The sequence below is a fragment of the Chrysemys picta genome, chromosome 7, assembly GCF_011386835.1.
Source record: "Chrysemys picta bellii isolate R12L10 chromosome 7, ASM1138683v2, whole genome shotgun sequence".
In the NCBI taxonomy this organism is placed as follows: domain Eukaryota; kingdom Metazoa; phylum Chordata; order Testudines; family Emydidae; genus Chrysemys; species Chrysemys picta.
Genome location: NC_088797.1, coordinates 50,069,315 through 50,089,979, shown reverse-complemented (window position 1 = coordinate 50,089,979; position 20,665 = coordinate 50,069,315). Strand labels below are relative to the sequence as shown.

Sequence of the window (20,665 nt, the reverse complement as noted above, 5' to 3'; positions counted from 1 at the left end):
GCATGTTCTGCTCTGTGCAGAGCCAGACACACTGCCCCATGGGAGCGGGCAGCCCTGCCCCTCAGAATGCTGTGCACACGGCGGCATGGCTCCAGATGAGCAGGGAGCATGTCTGCCTCCCCGCAGAGCCAAACATTGCCCCGCGGGAGCGTGCAGCCCCAGCCCCCAGAGCGCTGCGCTGGTATCATTCCAGGGGAGGGCGGGGGAGGGGTCGGTGGCTTGCTGTGCTCGGCCGGGTACTCTGGCCTGGGAGTGCGGACCCCGTGGCTTGCCGCGCCGGGAGAGTGGAGCCATTTTCCCACCCCTGCATTAGGGTGTGCCTGGGCACACCCGGCACACCCCGTGCGCACGCCTATGCTTAGGCCTCTCCTGCTCCTGGGGCTGCAATCTACCTGGCAGCCCGCCTGGCATCTACACATCCTAATGCCTCCCTCTGCTGGCGAACCAGCTCAGAGATCCACTTCCGCATTCTAGCAGGCACTGGGACACTCATCCCTTCATCTGCGTTCCCAGCTCCCCGGCGACTCTGCCATCCCCCGGCGCAGCGCTAAGACCCGGCTGGGTTTCTCTTGTCTTCCAAGAATCTATTTTTTCAGCTACTCGGGTCACTCCCTCTGCCCTCGCCCACATGCTCGGGTGCAATCCAGTCCAGGCAGAGGGACCAGCTGAGGTCTGGCCCCCACCTTTCTCCTCAAACTAGAGCTTTAGTGGGGTCTAGCTGGGGCATGGACTTTGCCCTTGTCCCACTGCTCCAGGGGAAATTGCAGCCCCTGTCCTCAACACGCCTTCTCCAACAAAGTGTCCCCCTCTTCCCACCGACATCCCGCCCCCTGCTGGCCCATGGGACGGAGCTCTCCCTCACTCCTTGGCACCCATGGGCCCATCGGGCATGGGGGGAGGCGAGGTACCCGCGCCCCCCGTAGGAGGGAGAAGGTAAATGCTGCTTTGCTGGAAGAATGCAGTCCCTAGCTTGGTAGCTCAGCAGCTGCTGTCCGGGTATCAGAGCCAGCTCTGGCAGTGCCAGTCAAGCCCAACTCCTCTATAAATCATGCAGAGCTCCCTTCCCCCCAGGGCCCTTGATCACTATTTCATTACAGTAGCATTACAGGCCCCCATCAGCATCCAGCTGCTCCCATGCCAGGTGCTCTGAAGACTGGGAGACCGGAGGGGCTATAACCGCATGCACAGATGGGCACTGACATCACACGGGAGCCTGTGGCAGAGCTGGGGCCAAAACCCAGGTCTGCAGAGTCCCTGTCCAGAGCTATGAGCACATGGGGTTCCTGGCACCTTTCCCCCAAGGGCTGTCAGAAGTCCCCCATTAACTTCTCCAGCTAATCTAGACTGAATGCCCTGGGGCCGGGATCCTGGCCTGAGTAGGTTGCAAAGCGTCCTTAGAGCAGAAACGAAGACCCAGGAATGCCCCCATCTCAGCCCTTCCCCAGCCGCTGTGCCTGAGTTGGGTTCCAGTCAGTGAGGACACAGAGTCGGAAGTGACTGTCACACACGCTGGGCCTAATGCTCTCACACGTTCCCTGCCACCGGACCATCCTGCCTGGGTGTGGGTTGTTCTGTGTGGTTGGCTGGTCCGGAGCCAGCTCCGAGCCAGTCACTGCTGCTCCGGGCCAGGCTCTCTGCCCTCCACTCACCCACTGGGGTAGGAAAAATTCTGCTGCTCCTGGCCCTGGGTGACGGATCTAGAGGGGAGGGATGGGGGGAGCTTTGGTCTCAAAACTAGGCATGTAAGAAGCACAGTGACCCACAGCTGGGTTGGGGGATGGTTGCTCCAATTGCAAACAGCTGTTCGGTGCAGACAAAATTTGTCCCCCTTATCCACTGTGGGTGGAACTCACCCTGCCTCTACCTTGGGCATGTTCCTCTGCAGCATGTCTGCCCCACACTCCTGGGAGCCAGGCAGTGCTCTGCCCCCCCTTACCCAGACAGGGAGCTGAGCCTGTGCGTTTCTTGCTCAAGGTCTAATGGAGTCAGTGGCACAGCCAGCTCACCTCATTCCCTGATCAGCCACCATCCTTCCTCTGGGCGACAGCCACCCTGGTCAGCACCCTGAGACCTCCAGAGCACAAAGAAGGAGTTGCTACAGCTTGAGCTGTGACAGCTCCATCTCCTCTGGGGGCCGGGCATGGAAGGGGACACGGAACACAGGCACCACTTGAACTAACAGGCCCTACCCCAGAGGGGTGTGCCACGCTTCCCCCAATCACCCACTACCCACGCCTCCCCATCCCTGAGAGATGGCAGTGGAGCTGTTCCACTGAGCCACACAGCGGGTAGGGGCTTTTTCCGCTACTGTGCACTCTGTGTGAAACACACACCAAGATATAGTCCCTGCCCCAAGCAGCTTCCACAGCTACGGGCCCAAGCCCTGATGCAGAGAACGCTGCAGAGCTTTGCCTGACCATTTGCCTCCACTGGAGTTTGCAACGTCCCATCTCACAGTGAGCTAGTAGCAGAGCTGGGAGAGAACCCAGGAATCCTGGCTCCCAACCCCCCCTTCTGCCCCTCCCTGCTCTAACCACTAGCTCCCACTCCCCTCCCAGAGCTGGGGAGAGAACCCAGGAGTCCTGGCTCCCAGCCCCCAACTGTCACCCTGCCATGACACTGGATGTCTCTGCCCAGCTTCCCCACCAGGGGATTAATAGCCAACCCATTCACAGCCATTGAGTTTTGTTGGGGGCCGGTGTCCCAACCTCTCCCCCATGCTTGCGCAAAGGAAGGAGCCGTGGCCAAGGGCTGGCCCCCCGCCTGGGGAAGGGCTGGATGCACAGCCTCACTCCCAGTGTCCTGAGCTGCCCTTGGGGAGGAAATCTAATCCTAGCGAGGGGGAGGAGGGAGCCGCAAAAGAGCTCACAGCTGCTCTGGATAATCAGCGAGGGTGCGCTGATGAGCAGGGACGTGCACACGTGGCTGCAGCCGCTGAACAAGAGACGAGGCCAGCCCAGCGCACGGGGTTCGTACGTGGTGATCTGCGCAGCAAAGCACCCACACGGGCAAACCCGCCAGGGCTTTGCTACCAGTGTCACAGAAAGCCTGAGTGCGGAGCAGGTGTGTTGGGGGGTGGATTCAACCCCTTACTGCCCAGCCAGGCTGTGGGGCTCCCATTCATCCCGCACCCAGTCCAGCCGACGAGCCGGGTCTCCCAGCCGCTGGAGCTCCCTTGGCATCTCGCCACACTGGCCTATTTGGAAGCAGGGCAGAGCCCCCCCGATTCCATGGCACATGTCACACTCCAGCCAGCCCCCACCATTGGTGCAGGTCCTAACCCTACCCACCCCAGCAATGGGATTCTCGGGGGAGGAGGGGAGGCTGGCCTCCAGAACCAGCCCTGGGCCATGCCCCAATCTCTGAGGGAAGAAGAGCCCTCTGAGACCCTCCCAGCTCTGCAGGGATACATGCTAGGAGGGGGGTAACCTGCTGTGACGCTTCAGTGCCTGAGCCCACCCTGGCAGGGGTCCGACAGGAACGCTCCCTCCAGCCCATGCCCAGGATCGCAGTACCATCCAGGCAGGTTATGGGCTGGGCTTTTCTGTATTCCTCTGCAGGACCCGCCCTGGACCACTGGCAAAGGCAGGAGAGGCCATCACCCCATGTTACAGATAGGGAAACTGAGGCACAGAGCAGGGCAGCAACTGGTCCATGATCACATGGTGAATCAGTAGCAGAGTGGGAAATTGAATCCTGGTAGCCTGGGCCCCAGGCCCCCCTGCTCTAAGCGCCAGCCCTCACTAACCTAGTGCCACTCCTCCGCGAGGCACTAAACCCATCCGTCAGGGAAGAAAGCTGTGTTAGTCGATGGCGCGGCCTGGCTGCAAGGGGGACTCGGAAGTGCGATGAGGGAAGGAGGGCGGGGGGCCCGTGCCATGCAGAAGCCATGGGGCAGGGGAAGCAAAGGCTGGGAGAACATGGACAGATGGCGACTTCCTTCTTAGGCGAGCTGCAAAGCCAGCCATGGCGTTCCAGCACCCAGGACAGCAGGGGCCGCCCCAGCACCTCCTCCCCATGCCCAGGGAGCACTGGGGGGCTATGTGGTGCCTACCCCTGAAGCCAACCCCCACTAACCTCAGCCGGGGTGACACACACCCATGGGTCACTTGCAAAGCAGGAGCCACCAGCTGTCAGATGCTGTCCTGGGAAACCTCCCGCAAGTGGGGGCTGCCCCCAAGACCCAGACACATGCTCCAACAGCACTAGCTCCTTCCCCTGAACATGATCGAGCAGGAGGAAGGAGAGACCCGGGGAACCTGCATCAGCTGCCAATATCACAGGCAGCCTTGACCAGCCAGGGCCAGGCCAGGCGGGAAGGTAGCCCGCTGCAGAGCGGGCAGGGATGGTGCAGGGGGATGCTGCAGGGGATGCAAACCCAGGGATGCTGCAGGGGATGCAAACGGCCAGCGGGGAGTTCTCTTGCTGCCTCAGGGAAAGGGGCGAGATCTGAGCCAGCTTGGGCCTGTGCTCAGAGGGAGTTTTGCCATCGCTAGCAGTGGGTGCTCAGCCCTTGAGCCACAAGCGACTCCTGTAGGTGCCCGTGTGACAGCTGCTGGCCAGCGCAGTGGGTTTTGGAATGGGGCCCTCTGGAGCCTGCGTTACAGAAGCCAGGCTCTGGAGCTGGGGCTGGCGCAGACCCCACTTCTGCAAACCAGGGTGTGTAACATGCCATGGACATATGGATTTAGGCGCCTAACCCTTTAACTCAAGCAATTGCTCTCAGACAAGTGGCCCAGTTTAGCACTGACACTTCCGGCTCTTTGTGCTGTGTCTGTACAGAGCCTGGCCCAGTGGGTAGGTCAGCAGCGGCTGAGCCTGAGACCCACCACTCGGATCAGCCCATGCGTTCCTTTGCCGGGTTCGAGGCTGGATGCAAACTGCCCCCTCAGGGTTTGGAGAAATGAGCCCACTGTCTCAGGGGTCTGCCCCAGCCATTGGGGTCTCCAGGCCATTTTCCCTTGGAGAGGCTGTACATTGGAGGAAGCCAGGAGAGACATAGCCCCTGGACGTGATCTCAGCCAGTCCTTTCCATTCCTGGGGGAGGCCTGGATTTTAATCGAACCAGCTGAACACACACTAATGGCCCACTGCCTTGTCTAGCCTAGACTTGGTAGATGCATTAGCTAACACACCACCTTAGATCTAATGTAGACAAGGCCCAAGTCTGGAGCCAAGCCCAGAACAGAACCTGCCCAAGCCACTAGGTCAGCCTTCTGCCCCTGGATGACTGGTCCTAGACATGTGGGTTCTCCCTCTGCCTTACTGGGTGACTGCCCTCTGCTGTGCCTCAGTGTCCCCTCCCAACCTTTGCCTAGTTAGCCTAAGTTGGGTGGGGTTGGGGCTGCTTCTCTCTGTGTGTGTACAGCACCTGGCACAGTGGGGTCTGGGCCTCATTCCAGTATCCCAGAGGTGACCGGAATGCAGGTGACAGATGCAGACGTGCGGCCCTTTCAGGGAAGCGATAACAAATGAGGGGAGGAGGAGGAGGGGGTTAGAATAGCATTTGGTTGAGGCATTTCCCCTGGAACCTGGTGGAATGTGAAGGGGACCTGAGGGTGAACACAAAGGACCTGACTGTTAGCAAATCTCTGTGTCAGCAGCACTGTGCGGCATGGGGCGCGTGGGTGGCAGCCAAACCCCACATGCCCCCGGTGTGCCAGGGCCAGCCTAGGTGAGCAGGCGCCGGGTCCCCAGCTCCCCACCATGCCGGCTCTTATTCAGCCTGGAGAATGGTTTACTGAGAAAACAAACTGTGAGAGCCCAGCGCTTCACTCCCGACAAATCCACCAAAGAAAGGGCCTGGTGCAGCATGTTTATTTGATACAGCTGCAGCCAGTGGGTGTAGATACAGCTGAAACCCCAGCAGCTCTGAACTCCCAGCTCTGGGCCCCAAAGCGCTGCCTTCAGCCAGGCTGGCCAGCAGCTGCTGCGGCAGCTCTGGGGTGGAGCAGGGAAAGGGAGGGGCAGAGCTGATCAAAGGTGTTCCTACCCGCCCCAGGCTATGTACTGCAGCAGGCCACAGGGGGCAGAGTCACAGGGTAAGTGGTGGTCAAGTGGTTAAAGCAGGGGATAGAGCAGCTTGATTCCTGGTCTAGAAAATCCCAGCTGTCACAGGGGAGTGGGGTCTAGTGGTTAGTGGGTCTAGTGACTGGCATAGGAGACTGGGAGTCGGGGTGCTAGTCCCAGCTACGGGAGGCAAGCTGGGTCTGGCGGTTAGAAGCAAGCCTTGAGGTCCCGGATTCCTGGGTTCCCTTCTTGGTCTGGGAGGGGAGGAGGCTTGGCTCTGGCACCTCGCAGGGACTCCTCTCACCTCTGAGATGGGGCTGCCCACCCCGAGTGCAAAGGGGGATGTGTGGTCACGCATGAGCACCAGGAGGCCCCGAGAGGCTCAGATAAAAGGCAGCATGGGAAGAGCCGAGTAAAGTAGTTAGACACCCCCCCGCCCCAGCCATGGCCCTTTAATTGTCTCCAGCTGGAAACATGGGGTCCTTGTTTGGGGCTCAGTGTGTGAACGCACAACCTGTGCACTAGCCCTAGCTCTGGCTTGCTCCGGTGTGGGCTCCCCTTAAAGGACCTGTGGTGATTGTAGCCCCAGCCCAGCAGGGCAACAGACCCCTGTCTCTGTGGTGTGGCCAGTCCAATCCTCTTCTGAGGGGTGAGGAGGGAGGTGACTCTGGCTACAGAGCAGATCTGACAGCTCCCTACCCTACCCCGGCTGTGAAACACGCACACTCCCTGGAGCCAGATGCCTGAGTGCCAACCGATTGGACTCAGCCATCTGGCCCTGGCTGTCTGAAGTCAGTGGAACTGACTGCTGACTCCCACCAGCTTTGGATCAGACCCTTTGCCCCGGTCCTGTGTTGGCCTCCCCTGGTGCAAGATGCTGCCATGCAGTGTGACGCGAGTGCCGAGCTGCGCCCCCAGAGCGGGGTGGGACTCTCTCACACCCACATCAGCCCAAGGGGGAAGGCAACGGGTGATCAGCCCCACTGCACTGTTCCCCATGCCTGGGGAAGGATTTTAGACCAAACAAGGCCCTCTCCAATCAGTGTGGGATTCCCCCCAGCCCTTCCCTGAAGAGCAGGCGCTTGCCTCTGCACCTGGGGCCAAAATCGCCCCTCCTTCCTCAGCTGTTGGCTACTGCTTTACCCCAGAGCTGGCTGCATATCGGGGGGTCAGCTGCAAAATGTGAATGATCATTGAATGGGCCTGGCTTGGTCACTGGGGATGGGAGACCCCAGCTCCAGCAACCCAACCACACTTAGCACTGCTCCATCCAGCCTCTCCTGTACTAGGCGCCCCCTTCCCCTGGCTGTCTAAAAGTGGGGACGGAGCAAGTTCTCCCTGGTGCCCCTCTATAATCAAGGCTAATGGGCATGGCTATGCAAATCAAAGTCTGGGTGAAGGGTGGAGTTAGAAGTGGACACAGTGATTATAAAGTGGGTGGTTGGCAGTTGGAGCATGTGGGCCGCAGGAGAAAGCAATGTGCCACCCCCGCCTCCCCCAGCCATCTGATGGCTCCTTGAGCAACCAGGCTCTATAAATACCCTGCTCAGGGCAACAAAAATCCAGGCATGTCCCCCCCCTGCTCCCCAGAAACAGCCTGGGCCACAGCACCTGCACAGAGCCAGCTCCCACAGTCAAATTACATCCAGCCTGCTACGCACAGTGACCCCCCGGTGCCCGCCCAGAGTCCTGATAGCCACACCCCAGTACCCTGATTGCAGAGAGCCCCCCTAGTGACACGTAGCTGGGACACACATGCTGCTGCTGGTGAAATCGAATGCCAAAGACCTTCTCTGTCTCCTGGTGCAATGTGCAAGAACCTGGTTTTCTCAAGTAGTGTGCTGACCCAGAGCCTCCTGCCGCAGCCCGGAGCAATGACACCTGATCTATGCTGCAACAGTTTCCAGAGCTAGGAGACATGTAACTCCCATGCCCAATTAAAAATTAAAGCGGAAAAAAGATATATTTTTTTAAATGCCTGCAACCCAGCAATCATCGGACAACAGATGGCCCACCCAGCTCACACAGCATAAGGCACTTTCCAAGACTTTGCCCAAAGCCAGGCACTATGTTCTAATGCGGCAAACCCGGCTTAGCACCGGCTCCTTTCTGATCCTTCACACATTTTTATAGGTCACGAGGAGTTAAGAGTGAAAAAACCCCACACCAGAACTCCAGCTTTTGTCACCTGCAAACTTTGCTGTAGCTTCAGATTTGACCCACATGCATTGGCTTGTATAGTTCACAACATTGAAAGAGAATAAGATCTGCATGTTAAGACGAGCACATGGTGAATTATACTATTCATTATATAGTCTTGCAGCTGTCTTTTCGCAACTGAAGAAAGCAATGTGAGTATTTATAATATTATGGGGCTGTTGACCCTGGCAATAAAACCATCAGGGCAGTTTAAAAGAGTTTTAGGAGAAAGCCAGAAGAGGTAAAAACAAAGGTGTGGGGGGGGGGGGGGGGAAGTGGAAGATAAAGACAGCTGCCCTGGAGCTACAATTCACTCTCCACATAGTGCACAAATATCAGTGTTCGGCACATAGGCTATTCCTAACCCCCTTGCACATACGTCAAAAGCTCTAACCCCATCCCACGCAGTATTACTGAGAGTAGAAAGAGTGGCAGTATTTAGACCAGGACAGGTTAGATGAGAACAGCTGGAATAGATTAGGAGGGATGAGCCTGGCTTGACTGGAAGAGTTCTCACAGTTTCAGGGTGGTTTGGAAATTGAAGAGTTTTGCACATTTTAAAAAAAATTAGAAAGCAAGTTTATAGGAAGCAATTTCAAGAGAAAAGAAAAAGAAAAACACAGCCAGTGTGAGAGAACAGAGGACAAGTTTGCTGGCACTTACCTGCTTCTCCCCACTATGCCCCCAAACACTGGCTGCTCTAGTCTGCGCTGGGGAAAGCAGGCGCAACTTGCCGATTTCCTCTGCTGGGAGATGGCTCTGCGCGCCCAGAGCTACCGTGCAGATTATAGGACCGTGTTACCCAGTAATTCCAATGGAGGCAGGATTAAAGTAGCCCAGACCCGCCCCCATCGCAGCTTCCAATCTGTGTGGCTGCTGGGCCAGCGTCACAGCCGACCCCTTTTTTCCAGGGCTTGGAGGGATGTACACACACATACGCACACACACACACACACAGCAGGATTAGAGAGGAACAGCAAGGGTAGCGCTCTGCTTACCACCACCAGCCCAGCTCTTCTGATTTCATTCCTGGGTCCCGCTGGCTTTTTCCCCAAGTGACGAATGAAGCTGTCTCTTTCTCCCCCGCTTTACAGAATGACTTGCCATTAGCTTTCCTGCCACACACTAAGACCAGACATTTCACTTCCCTAAGAAACTCTCCCTCGGCCTGGTTTATGGGGGTAGTTTAGCCATTTTTAAAATCCAGATGATTGTAGGATCCCCTCTGCAGATTTTAATCCCAAATAGGCACATACCCAAAGCCCCAGGAATAACCTCTGGATTAAATGCCCTAGATCTATTTTGGTTCTTCTAATCTAACCCCTGAAGCTCTAAATATAGCGGGAACCAAATTCACTTGCTTGACTCCTTGATGGCAGCAAACAAGCCTATCTAGAGGAATGCACAGTGCTATTTGACACAAGGGCTAATTCTATAAATCCTGGTTAAATCAATGAGGCTATTCGTGTGAGCAAGGATGTGCAGAAATAGGCTCTTAGACTGTAAAATCATCTGGGCATTGACTTTCCCTTAATTCCTCTCCAGCGCTGGCTGTCAGTAGTTAAATTAATCTAGCCTGGGATTGCTATTAACAAGTCAACATTTCCAGCAGCTGCTGTACATTCCCACAGATTCTCCCTATGTGGAGAATAAGAAATGACTGCAGAACCACTTTTGAAAGTGGATGGGCCTGGCCAGTTCACTTTTCACCATGGGCCCGGCCCCCTGCCCCTCCTCTTCCCTCCTGAGGCCCTGTCCCCCAGCCAGGCTGGAAGCTGACCTGGAGCCCGGCCTGGTTAAGAGCGGCTTGGGGAGCCTGGGCAGTTGTGGGGAGCCACAGACCCTCCACCTGACCAGGGCTCGTGTCCACACCCCCAGACCTCCCACCCAGGGCAGATGGAGGGTCCGTGGCTTCCCACAGCTGCCCACACAGCTCTTACCATGGCCTGGCTGTGCCTCTTTGGCTCCCAAGGCCCCACCCCTAGGCCAGCACGGAAGCTGGAGCTGGGCCAGGGTAAGAGCTGAGCGGGCAGCTGTGGGGAGCTGCAGACCCTTCAACTGCCCTGGGCGGGGAACCTGGGGGGTAGGGACATGGGCCAGTTGCTACTCTCGTGTCCCCCCCCCTATGCTGGGCAGGTGGAGGAGCCCGGGAGTCCCAGCCCAGCTCCAGCTTCTGGCTTGGCCAGGCGGCGGGGCCTTGGGTGGGAAGAGGAGGGGCAGGGGCGGAGCCACGGAGGGGCGGGAGGCAGGGCCCCCACTTTTAGGAAGAATCTGTCGCCCCTGACCTGTGGTACATGTTGACTTTTAGATGGCAACCACCGCATGTGCACATTATGTGCAACAGGGGTAGTCAATTATTTTTTGTCAATGTCCACATTTCTTGGTCAAGGTCTAGTCAAGGTGCAGACTCCTGGGAAACATTTTTCACACTGCAAGTGCCCCTGTTCAAACACACACAATACTGTGTAATACACCCAGGGCCTATTGCTTATAGTTTTAGTGCATTAAATGAAAAATAAAATCAAACCACCATATAACCTAAAATAACCTCCAAGAAAGGTATAATACATTACATCCAAGACTTTGAGAAAGTACATGGATAAAATGTCAAATAGATGCAAATATTGGCATTAAAACACTTTCAAACAACTGGTTTACGTTTTGAATTTGTTTTGGGTTTACAAAGAGTATTATCTTTAGTTTTGTCAAATAAAATGATTGTAAGCATATAACCACCCAATTGCCCCCCCCCCATCTTCCTCCTCTCCCCAAACCCCTCGATTGCCCCCTCCCCATCTTAGGGTTACCATATTTCAAGAGAACACTTCCGGGAGAGCAGGGAGAACTGGAGAGGGTATTTGGGGGGTGCTGGAGGGGTGTGTGTGTACTGGCTGGGATATTTGGGGTGCTGGCAGTGGTACCTGTGGTCTCATTCTCAAGGTGCGGGCAGTGTCGCACTCCCAGTGACGGTGTCAGGGCAACTGGCACAGGCCTGGAATGCAGCGCCAGCCCATCAGTCAGCACCTCTCTGAAGGCCTCTCCTCACCCCAGGGCAGGGAGCTGGGGTCTGGCCCTGTCACCCCTCCCAGTTGAGCTCTGAGGCCCATAGCAGGGCAGGCAGCCTGGCCAAGAGGTACGTGGCAGCTCTGTTAACTGGTAGGCCAGGCAGCTCAGCTCCCACAAGCTTCAATTGCCTCCCACCCAGCTCTCCGCACGCAGAGGTTCCCACCGCTCCACTCACTGAACCTGGATGCCAGCGCCTGCTCGTTTGGCCACATGGCCCACTCGTCCCATCCCTGTACTGCTGCCGGTGAGCGGAGGATGGAGCTGCAGGCTGCACAAGCAGCCACCTGGGGACACACTGTGCCCCGCAGCTTGACCCAGATGCCCACCCCCCTGCAGGAGGGGGGCCCTGTGATGGGGAGCGGGCATGGCTCCACCCCATTTGACCCAGATTTGGCCCATGGTCCGCCTATTGACTACCCCACTATAAAACATAGCTGCAGTAGCAGGACGTTAAGGTTCAGAGTCAAGCACCCCAAAGTTAGGAAATGCCAGAATGAAGATGGCCCGTCCAACCTTAATTCACTCCCCCCCTCAGTGGACGAGAAGCTGGATATGAGTCAACAGTGTGCCCTTGTTGCCAAGAAGGCTAAAAGCATTTTAGGCTGTGTAAGTAGGGGCATTGCCAGCAGATCGAGGGATGTGATCATTCCCCTCTATTCGACATTGGTAAGGCCTCATCTGGAGTACTGTGTCCAATTTTGGGCCCCACACTACAAGAAGGATGTGGAAAAATTGGAAAGAGTCCAGCGGAGGGCAACAAAAATGATTAGGGGGCTGGAGCACATGACTTATGAGGAGAGGCTGAGGGAACTGGGATTGTTTAGTCTGCAGAAGAGAAGAATGAGGTGGGGTTTGATAGCTGCTTTCAACTACCTGAAAGGGGGTTCCAAAGAGGATCTAGACTGTTCTCGGTGATACCTGATGACAGAACAAGGAGTAATGGTCTCAAGTTACAGTGGGGGAGGTTTAGGTTGGATATTAGAAAAAACTTTTCCACTAGGAGGGTGGTAAAGCACTGGAATGGGTTACCTAGGGAGGTGGTGGAATCTCCTTCCTTAGAGGTTTTTAAGGTCAGGCTCGACAAAGCCCTGGCTGGGATAATTTAGTTGGGAATTGGTCCTGCTTTGAGCAGGGGGTTGGACTAGATGACCTCCTGAGGTCCCTTCCAATCCTGATATTCTATGTTTTTTTTTCCCAGAGAACCTCTACCTCACTCAGTGCATAGGAAGGACCTAGGAGTATAGTGAAGGCATCTGTTTTCTGTAGGACCCCCGCCTCATTGGTTGCAGAAGCTGGAAGGGGTGCACAGAATGATTAATTATAGGCAGAGCCGCTAACAGCAAAGCACCTGTAGTTAAGGTTGCTTGACACTTCTCATTACAAGATCCTGTTTTGTTTTATATAGCTTTGCCAAAATTACGTATTTGGGCTGAAATGTTCCATGCCAGATCTCTATCTCTGGCTGAAAAATATAAAAGTTTCAGCAAAAATGGCCCAGCCATTTCTGAGAATGCAATTGGGGGAAATGAAGTGGTTTTTCCAACACATTTTTTCCCCAACTCATTGGATGGAAGATTCATATATTGTAGCAACCAGCCTCCACTAAGCATGTGCAAATATTGATTTACAAACACTTATAACATGGGTAAATCTGGGTGAATTTCACCAAGAATGGTAAAAAGCACCTCTTTGATACCAGGACCATCCTGCTGCCAAATGTGGAATTCCTATTCCAAAACATGAGGATGCTTTTTACCATACTTGGTGAAATTCACCCAGATTTGCCCATGTATAAGTGTCTGAAAATCAATATTTGCACATGCTCAGTGGAGGCTGGTTGCTAAAAATATATGAACCTTCCATCCACACTGACCATGCTATCTAATTCCCCCATAGCTCTAGTTCAAAACAGGCTACAGCAAGAGCAGTTGGACAAGGGGAATGAGAGCTTGGTGGGGGGACAAGAGATTACTGTGAGTTCTAGTCCCCATCTCTTCAGCTGACTCGTGTTAAGGACTGTGAAGTACACAGCTTGTTACTGAGTAAGGCCTCACACCACTCCTGTAGGAGGCAGGCATGTGTCAGCCCCTCCATTTTACAGATTAGGTTGCACAAGGCCTCGTCTGGTAGACCAGGGAATAGAAGCCAGATTCCAGGCTCTATGCTGCGCCTCTCAAGACAGAGAGGCAAAAGGTGGTTCATAACATCCTTCTGCCTTCCAGATTCTGGGTTGCTCGGGGACTCAGTGCCAAATCTGCGTACTTGGTTGTGCTGTCTGTAGCCACTAGACCACACTGCCCTCCAGAGCCAGGAAAAGAATCCAGGAATCCTGACTGTCATCATTCTACCACTGTCCAGCAGACACTTGGGTGAACCATCAGCAAAATGTGTGTTGCAGTCTTCTCTGGTGACTGGTAAATATAGAAGATAACAGCCTACTACTGCAATCAGTGAATCCTATAGCTCAAGCAGTAGAGGTCTGGATATAAAGATCCTAGGGTCAGACCCTGCCAATGACCCACCTTGCAGGGGCAGCCAAATGTCACATGATGTTACAAAGCCTCAGTAGGAATTGAACCTAGAACCTCTGGACCCAAGAGCATGAATTTCTACCACCTCAGGCCTGAATTGTTCCATTTCCTAACATTGGAGCAACACGTATGGCAACCTTAATGTCATTATTTGGCATGTGTTACACACACACAATGCAAAACGTTGCATAGATCATACACTCCCCAGCCTTGCCTGTACTCTGCCCACCTCCCCTGCATTTATTCTAACATTCCAAAACCTTGATCAGCCCCAAGGAGCTACTTGGGGTCTGGGGAGGTGTGACAATGCGGTTCTGGCAGAACCCAACTGAGAGTGCCAACTCAGGACAAATTGCTCAAATAGGGCAGTTACAGCCCAAGGCTGGGGTTTTTTCCACCTCTAAGGCAAACCAAACCAGCCAGACTAGGAGGACTTCGGTCTCACCCCACTGGCTAACCGCAAGTCTCACAAGCAATCTCCTTAGACACTCCAGTTTCCCAGTATTCCCACCAGTGCCACTCGTTATGGGGACAAATGGTTATGAAAACCAATACCCCAGTAAAAGAAAAAGGTTCTCCTGATCCCAAAGGACCAAGCCCCAGACCCAGGTCAATATACAAATCAGATCTTACCCACAAATCACGCTGTTGCCAATCCTTTAGAATCTAAAATCTAAAGGTTTATTCATAAAAGGAAAAAGATAGAGATGAGAGTTAGAATTGGTCAAATGGAATCAATTACATACAGTAATGGCAAAGTTCTTGGTTCAGGCTTGCAGCAGCGATGGAATAAACTGCAGGTTCAAATCAAGTCTCTGGAATACATCCCCCGCTGGGATGGGTCCTCAGTCCTTTGTTCAAAGCTTCAGCTTGTAGCAAAGTTCCTCCAGAGGTATGAAGCAGGATTGAAGACAAGATGGAGATGAGGCATCAGCCTTATATAGTCTTTTTCCAGGTGTAAGAACACCTCTTTGTTCTTACTGTGGAAAATTACAGCAAAATGAAGTCTGGAGTCACATGGGCAAGTTCCTGCATACTTTGCTGAGTCTCAAGGCATATTTGCCTTCTCTCAATGGGTCCATTGTATAGCTGATGGTCCTTAATGGGCCATCAAGCAGGCTAGGCAGAGCTAACACCAGTTTGTCTGGGATGTCACCCAGCAGCATAGCATAAATTTGAAATACAGACAGTATAGAGCCAATATTCATAACTTCAACTATAAAATTGGTACACACATATAGACAGCATAATCATAATCAGTAAACCATAACCTTGTCTTAGACACCCCATTTGACCCCCTTTATACAAGATTTGCGTGCCACTACAGGACCTTGGTTGCAACAATGATCTATATGGTCCCAGATTATATCAATAACGTCACACCCCCAACGCAAAATTGATGCAGGAAGGGATGACACAAACATCACTGACTGCATCCCAAGAGCTCCCCATCCTTGGGTTTATCTCACTACGGCTAGTATTGGGGTTAGGCACTATGGCTTAGCTGGCTAAAGAACAACAGAAATGGTTTTGTATCAAAATTGTGTTCAACACCATGATTGAACCTCTTTACACACTCAAGGTAAAACTTGGTTAGAACAATAGTGGATTGGATCTGCTCTTGCAGCATGGTTCCTGTATGTCTCATGTGACCTTGCCAAGAGCTAAAGAAAACAGCTACTTTATCCATACAAGCTTGGGCAAATGTTTGGAACCCAATTAACATCAAATAAATGCAGATATTAATGATGTTCATAGTACAGGAATCTTGGCATTTAGCCATGAAAGCAATATGGTAGTGTGCCTTAGTTTCCCTTCTCATACAGCACATTAGGTCTGGAATGTCTTTTCCCCTGTGTAAAGTTCCAATACTGTTTACAGGCATCAACTGTGAAACATCAGTATAACAAGGCCTTTTAACATAAAGTGTGTTCTCATGTATTCCTTTTAACATGTTCAAGGGATTTTCCAACAGATTAGGAACATTGTACATTCTTACAGTTCTTGGTAATAGCAACACATTAGTTACAAAATCACCATTAGCATTAACAACAAATCCATTGCAAGTGTCCATCTACAATCATGGTTGTCATGCCACACCTTTGGCTCAATACCATTGGAGTTTGGGCATTTTAGGGTTAACCTGTGGCTTCCCTTTGCAAAATTCAGTTTTCTCTTTCCTCCTTGTCCTGCAGGATCACACCCTGATTTTTCTTGCTTAACAGAATTCACTGGCTGATGGGGTGGGCTCTCTGTGCTAACAGCTATTAGCAAGTCCTTCCCCTCCCAGCCAGACAAGTAATTTGCATTACCAAAGACAGAAGCCAGTCCACCAGTTTTCATATCCTTAACTGCTATCATTTCCAAGGCTGGACTCTGTCTTAAAGAGATACTACACAAATCCAAAGAGTCTGAGGGTGAGAGTTTGCTTGCTCTCCCCTGCATCCTCAGGCATTTAGCCATAAAACTGTTCTGCTGTGAAACACCAGTAACCAAATCTGTCCTCAGACCCTGAAGCACAGACTGCTCACTTAAAGAATTAGAATGGAGACACTCCTGTTCCAACACCATCGTCTTCTCAACAAGCTGGCCACACACAGCCACTTGGTTATAAGGCTGCTTAACTTTCTTAACAGCTCTTACTCCATCTGAGACCTTTTCAAAGCTACCCACACTGGATCTTTCGAAAGGAAAGTCAGTGGATCCATTCCCAACAGAAAATTTCTGGCTGTTAGGAACTGACACTTCCTTGATTAAATCATTCTCACGCCCTTCAGTTCCAGGGAACTGCTTGCACAGATTACCATGAGGATTCCTTTCCCCAGGAGCTTTTTTTTTTTTTCCTAAGCAGCAAATCACCCCTCACAGAAATTTTGCCCTTACCCTCTTCACCTAGGGCTTGCTCTAAAGGAACACTTTCCTGAGCAACAACAGACTTTTTCTGGGTCTTACTTACATCCAGGATCACCTTTGGCCCATCAGGCAGATTTCTACACAATCCCCTTTCAGGCAAACCCATAGACTTCCTAGATAAAAGGTTAGAAACTTTTCCCTTCCCTTTGCCACACACAAGTTCAGGAATCCTTTCCTTCTTGCTACAAGTTTCCACACCATCAGTAGATAACACAACCAAATCACCTTCATGCTTTCCTTGTGTCCTGGCCAGGGTATTACCCTGATTAGACAGAATTGCTACACCCTTTACCAACCACACACTAGCAATAGGCAAAATATAAGCACCAGAATTGTCTGGTCTCTGGGATTTTGCTAAGACACTAACTGGATGCAACTAAGGGTATGTCTACACTACGAAATTAGTTCGAATTTATAGAAGCCGGGTTTATAGAAATCGGTTGTATACAGCCGATTGTGTGTGTCCCCACATAAAATGCTCTAAGTGCATGAAGTCGGCGGACCGCGTCCACAGTACGAGGCTAGCGTCGACTTCCGGAGCATTGCACTATGGGTAGCTATCCCACAGCTATCCCACAGTTCCCGCAGTCTCCGCCGCCCCTTGGGATTCTGGGTTGAGATCCCAATGCCCGGATGATGCAAAACAGTGTCGCGGGCGGTTCTGGGTACATGTCGTCAGGCCCCTCCCCCCCCGTCACAGCAACGGCAGACAATAGATTCGCGCCTTTTTACCTGGGTTACCTGTGCAGACAACATACCACGGCAAGCATGGAGCCCGCTCAGCTCAGCTGAGCTCACCGTCACTATATGTCCTGTGGGTGCCGGCAGACGGGGGACTGTATTGCTACACAGCAGCAGCTGCTAACTGCCTTTTGGCGGTAGACGGTGCAGTAGACTGGTAGCCTTCATCGGCGATCTGGGTGCTGGCAGCCGTGGGGCTGCATTGCACCAGCCCCTTGCCTTTTGGCAGTAGATGGTGTATTACGACTGTTAACCGTCCTATTACAAGTTGGGTCATCGCACATTAGCAGAGTCTTCCCTGAGCAACAGATCGTGCAATAGGCCTGAAGACCATCGTAATACACTAACTGCCAAGCGCCCAGTATTTGCTGCCAAGCACCCAGAAAGATGCCGAGGGCTATCAGTCACGCTGCACTGTCGTCTTAAAATGTAAAAAATAGATTTGCTCTGTATTCATTTGCTTCCTCCTCCCTCCGTCAAATCAACGGCCTGCTAAACCCAGGGTTTTCAGTTTAATCTTTGGGGGGGACCATTCTGTGTGACAGTTGTTTGTGTTTCTCCCTGATGCACAGCCACCTTTCTTGATTTTAATTCCCTGTACCTGTACGCCATGTCGTCACTCGGCCCACCCTCCCTCCTTCCCCTAGTCCGTCAGATACTACTTTCGCGCCTCTTTTTTTGAATTCTGGGTTGAGATCCCAATGCCCGGATGATGCAAAACAGTGTCGCGGGCGGTTCTGGGTACATGTCGTCAGGCCCCTCCCCCCCTGTCACAGCAACGGCAGACAATAGATTCGCGCCTTTTTACCTGGGTTACCTGTGCAGACAACATACCACGGCAAGCATGGAGCCCGCTCAGCTCAGCTGAGCTCACTGTCACCATATGTCCTCTGGGTGCCGGCAGACGTGGGACTGCATTGCTACACAGCAGCAGCTGCTAACTGCCTTTTGGCGGTAGACGGTGTAGCATGAGTAATAGCCGTGGGGCTGGCAGCTGTAGGGCTGCATTGCACCAGCCCCTTGCCCTTTGGTAGGCGATGGTGTATTATGACTGGTACCCATTGTCGTCGTACTGAAGTGGCTGTCAATCATGGCCACCTGGGCAGACATGCTACTGTTTCGATGATGATGGCTACCAGTCGTAGTATACTATTTACTGCCAATTGCCCAGTATTGTCTGCTAAGCACCCAGAAGAGGCCGAGGGCGATGCTGGGTGCTGGCGGACGTGGGGCTGGCAGACCTGGGGCTGCATTGCTACACAGCAGCAGCCCTTTGCCTTTTGGTAGACGATGGTATATTACGATTGGTAACCATCGTCATCGTACTGCAGAGGCTATCACTCATGCTGCACCGTCGGCTGCCAGCTTAAGATGTAAAAAATAGATTTGTTCTGTATTCATTTGCTTCCCCTTCCTCCGTGAAATCAACGGCCTGCTAAGCCCAGGGTTTTCAGTTTAATCTTTGGGGGGACCATTCTGTGTGACAGCTGTTTGTGTTTCTCCCTGATGCACAGCCACCTTTCTTGATTTTAATTCCCTGTTCCTGTACCTGTACCCCATGTCGTCACTCGGCCCTCCCTCCCTCCCTCCCGCCCTCCCTCCTTCTCCTGGTCCATCAGATACTAGTTTCGCGCCTTTTTTCTGACCAGGCGCCATAGCTAGCACTGGGATCATGGAGCCCGCTCAGATCACCGCGGCAATTATGAGCACTATGAACACCACGCGCATTGTCCTGGAGTATATGCAGAGCCAGGACATGGCAAGGCGAAACCCGGACCAGCCGAGGAGGCGATTGCAGCGCGGCGAAGAGAGTGATGAGGAAATTGACATGGACATAGACCTCTCACAAGGCACAGGCCCCAGCAATGTGGAAATCATGGTGTCACTGGGGCAGGTTCATGCCGTGGAACGCCGATTCTGGGCCCGGGAAACAAGCACAGACTGGTGGGACCGCATCGTGCTGCAGGTATGGGATGATTCCCAGTGGCTGCGAAACTTTCGCATGCGTAAGGCCACTTTCATGGAACTTTGTGACTTGCTTTCCCCTGCCCTGAAACGCCAGGATACCAAGATGAGAGCAGCCCTCACAGTTGAGAAGCGAGTGGCGATAGCCCTGTGGAAGCTTGCAACGCCAGACAGCTACCGGTCAGTCGGGAATCAATTTGGAGTGGGCAAATCTACGGTGGGGGCTGCTGTGATCCAATTTGCCAGGGCAATGAAAGACCTGGTGATATCAAGGGTAGTGACTCTGGGCAACGTGCAGTCAATAGTGGATGGTTTTGCTGAAATGGGATTCCCAAACTGTGGCGGGGCCATAGACGGAACCCATATCCCTATCTTGTCACCGGAGCACCAAGCCACCGACTACGAAAACCGCAAGGGGTACTTTTCAATGCTGCTGCAAGCCCTGGTGGATCACAAGGGACGTTTCACCAACATCAACGTGGGATGGCCGGGAAAGGTACATGATGCTCGCGTCTTCAGGAACTCTGCTCTGTTTCGAAAGCTGGAGGAAGGGACTTTCTTCCCGGACCAGAAAGTAACCGTTGGGGATGTTGAAATGCCTATTGTGATCCTTGGGGACCCAGCCTACCCCTTAATGCCATGGCTCATGAAGCCGTACACAGGCAGCCTGGACAGGAGTCAGGACCTGTTCAACTACAGGCTGAGCAAGTGCCGAATGGTGGTGGAATGTGCATTTGGACGTTTAAAAGCGCGCTGGCGCAGCTTACTGACTCGCTCAGACCTCAGCGAAAAGAATATCCCCATTGTTATTGCTGCTTGCTGTGCGCTCCACAATATCTGTGAGAGTAAGGGGGAGACCTTTATGGCGGGGTGGGAGGTTGAGGCAACTCGCCTGGCCGCTGATTACACGCAGCCAGACACCAGGGCGGTTAGAGGAGCACAGCAGGGCGCGGTGCGCATCAGAGAAGCTTTGAAAACGAGTTTTGTGACTGGCCAGGCTACTGTGTGAAACTTCTGTTTGTTTCTCCTTGATGAACCCTCCAACCCCCCCCCCCCCCCGACCCGGTTCACTCTACTTCCCTGTAAACCAACCACCCCACCCCACCCTCCCCTCCCCAATTCGAGCACCGCTTGCAGAGGCAATAAAGTCATTGTTTTTTCACATTCATGCATTCTTTATTAGTTCCTCACAGAAGTAGGGGGATAATTGCCAAGGTAGCCTGGGATGGGTGGGGAAGGAG

General features: G+C 53.2%; 1 protein-coding gene across 3 annotated transcripts in view; it reads right to left on the bottom strand.

The window, feature by feature from the left end:
• SLC38A3 (solute carrier family 38 member 3) overlaps nt 1–9,013 on the bottom strand; it is a 79,220-nt gene extending 70,207 nt beyond the window's left edge. For 2 of the 3 annotated variants that reach the window (XM_065551402.1, XM_065551403.1), the window contains exon 1: nt 8,872–9,013. The gene's annotated coding sequence lies outside the window, so the exon portion shown is untranslated. The remainder of the gene's footprint in view (nt 1–8,871) is intronic. The other variant, XM_065551405.1, reaches the window with a different exon arrangement.
• Between the last annotated feature and the right edge of the window lie 11,652 nt (nt 9,014–20,665).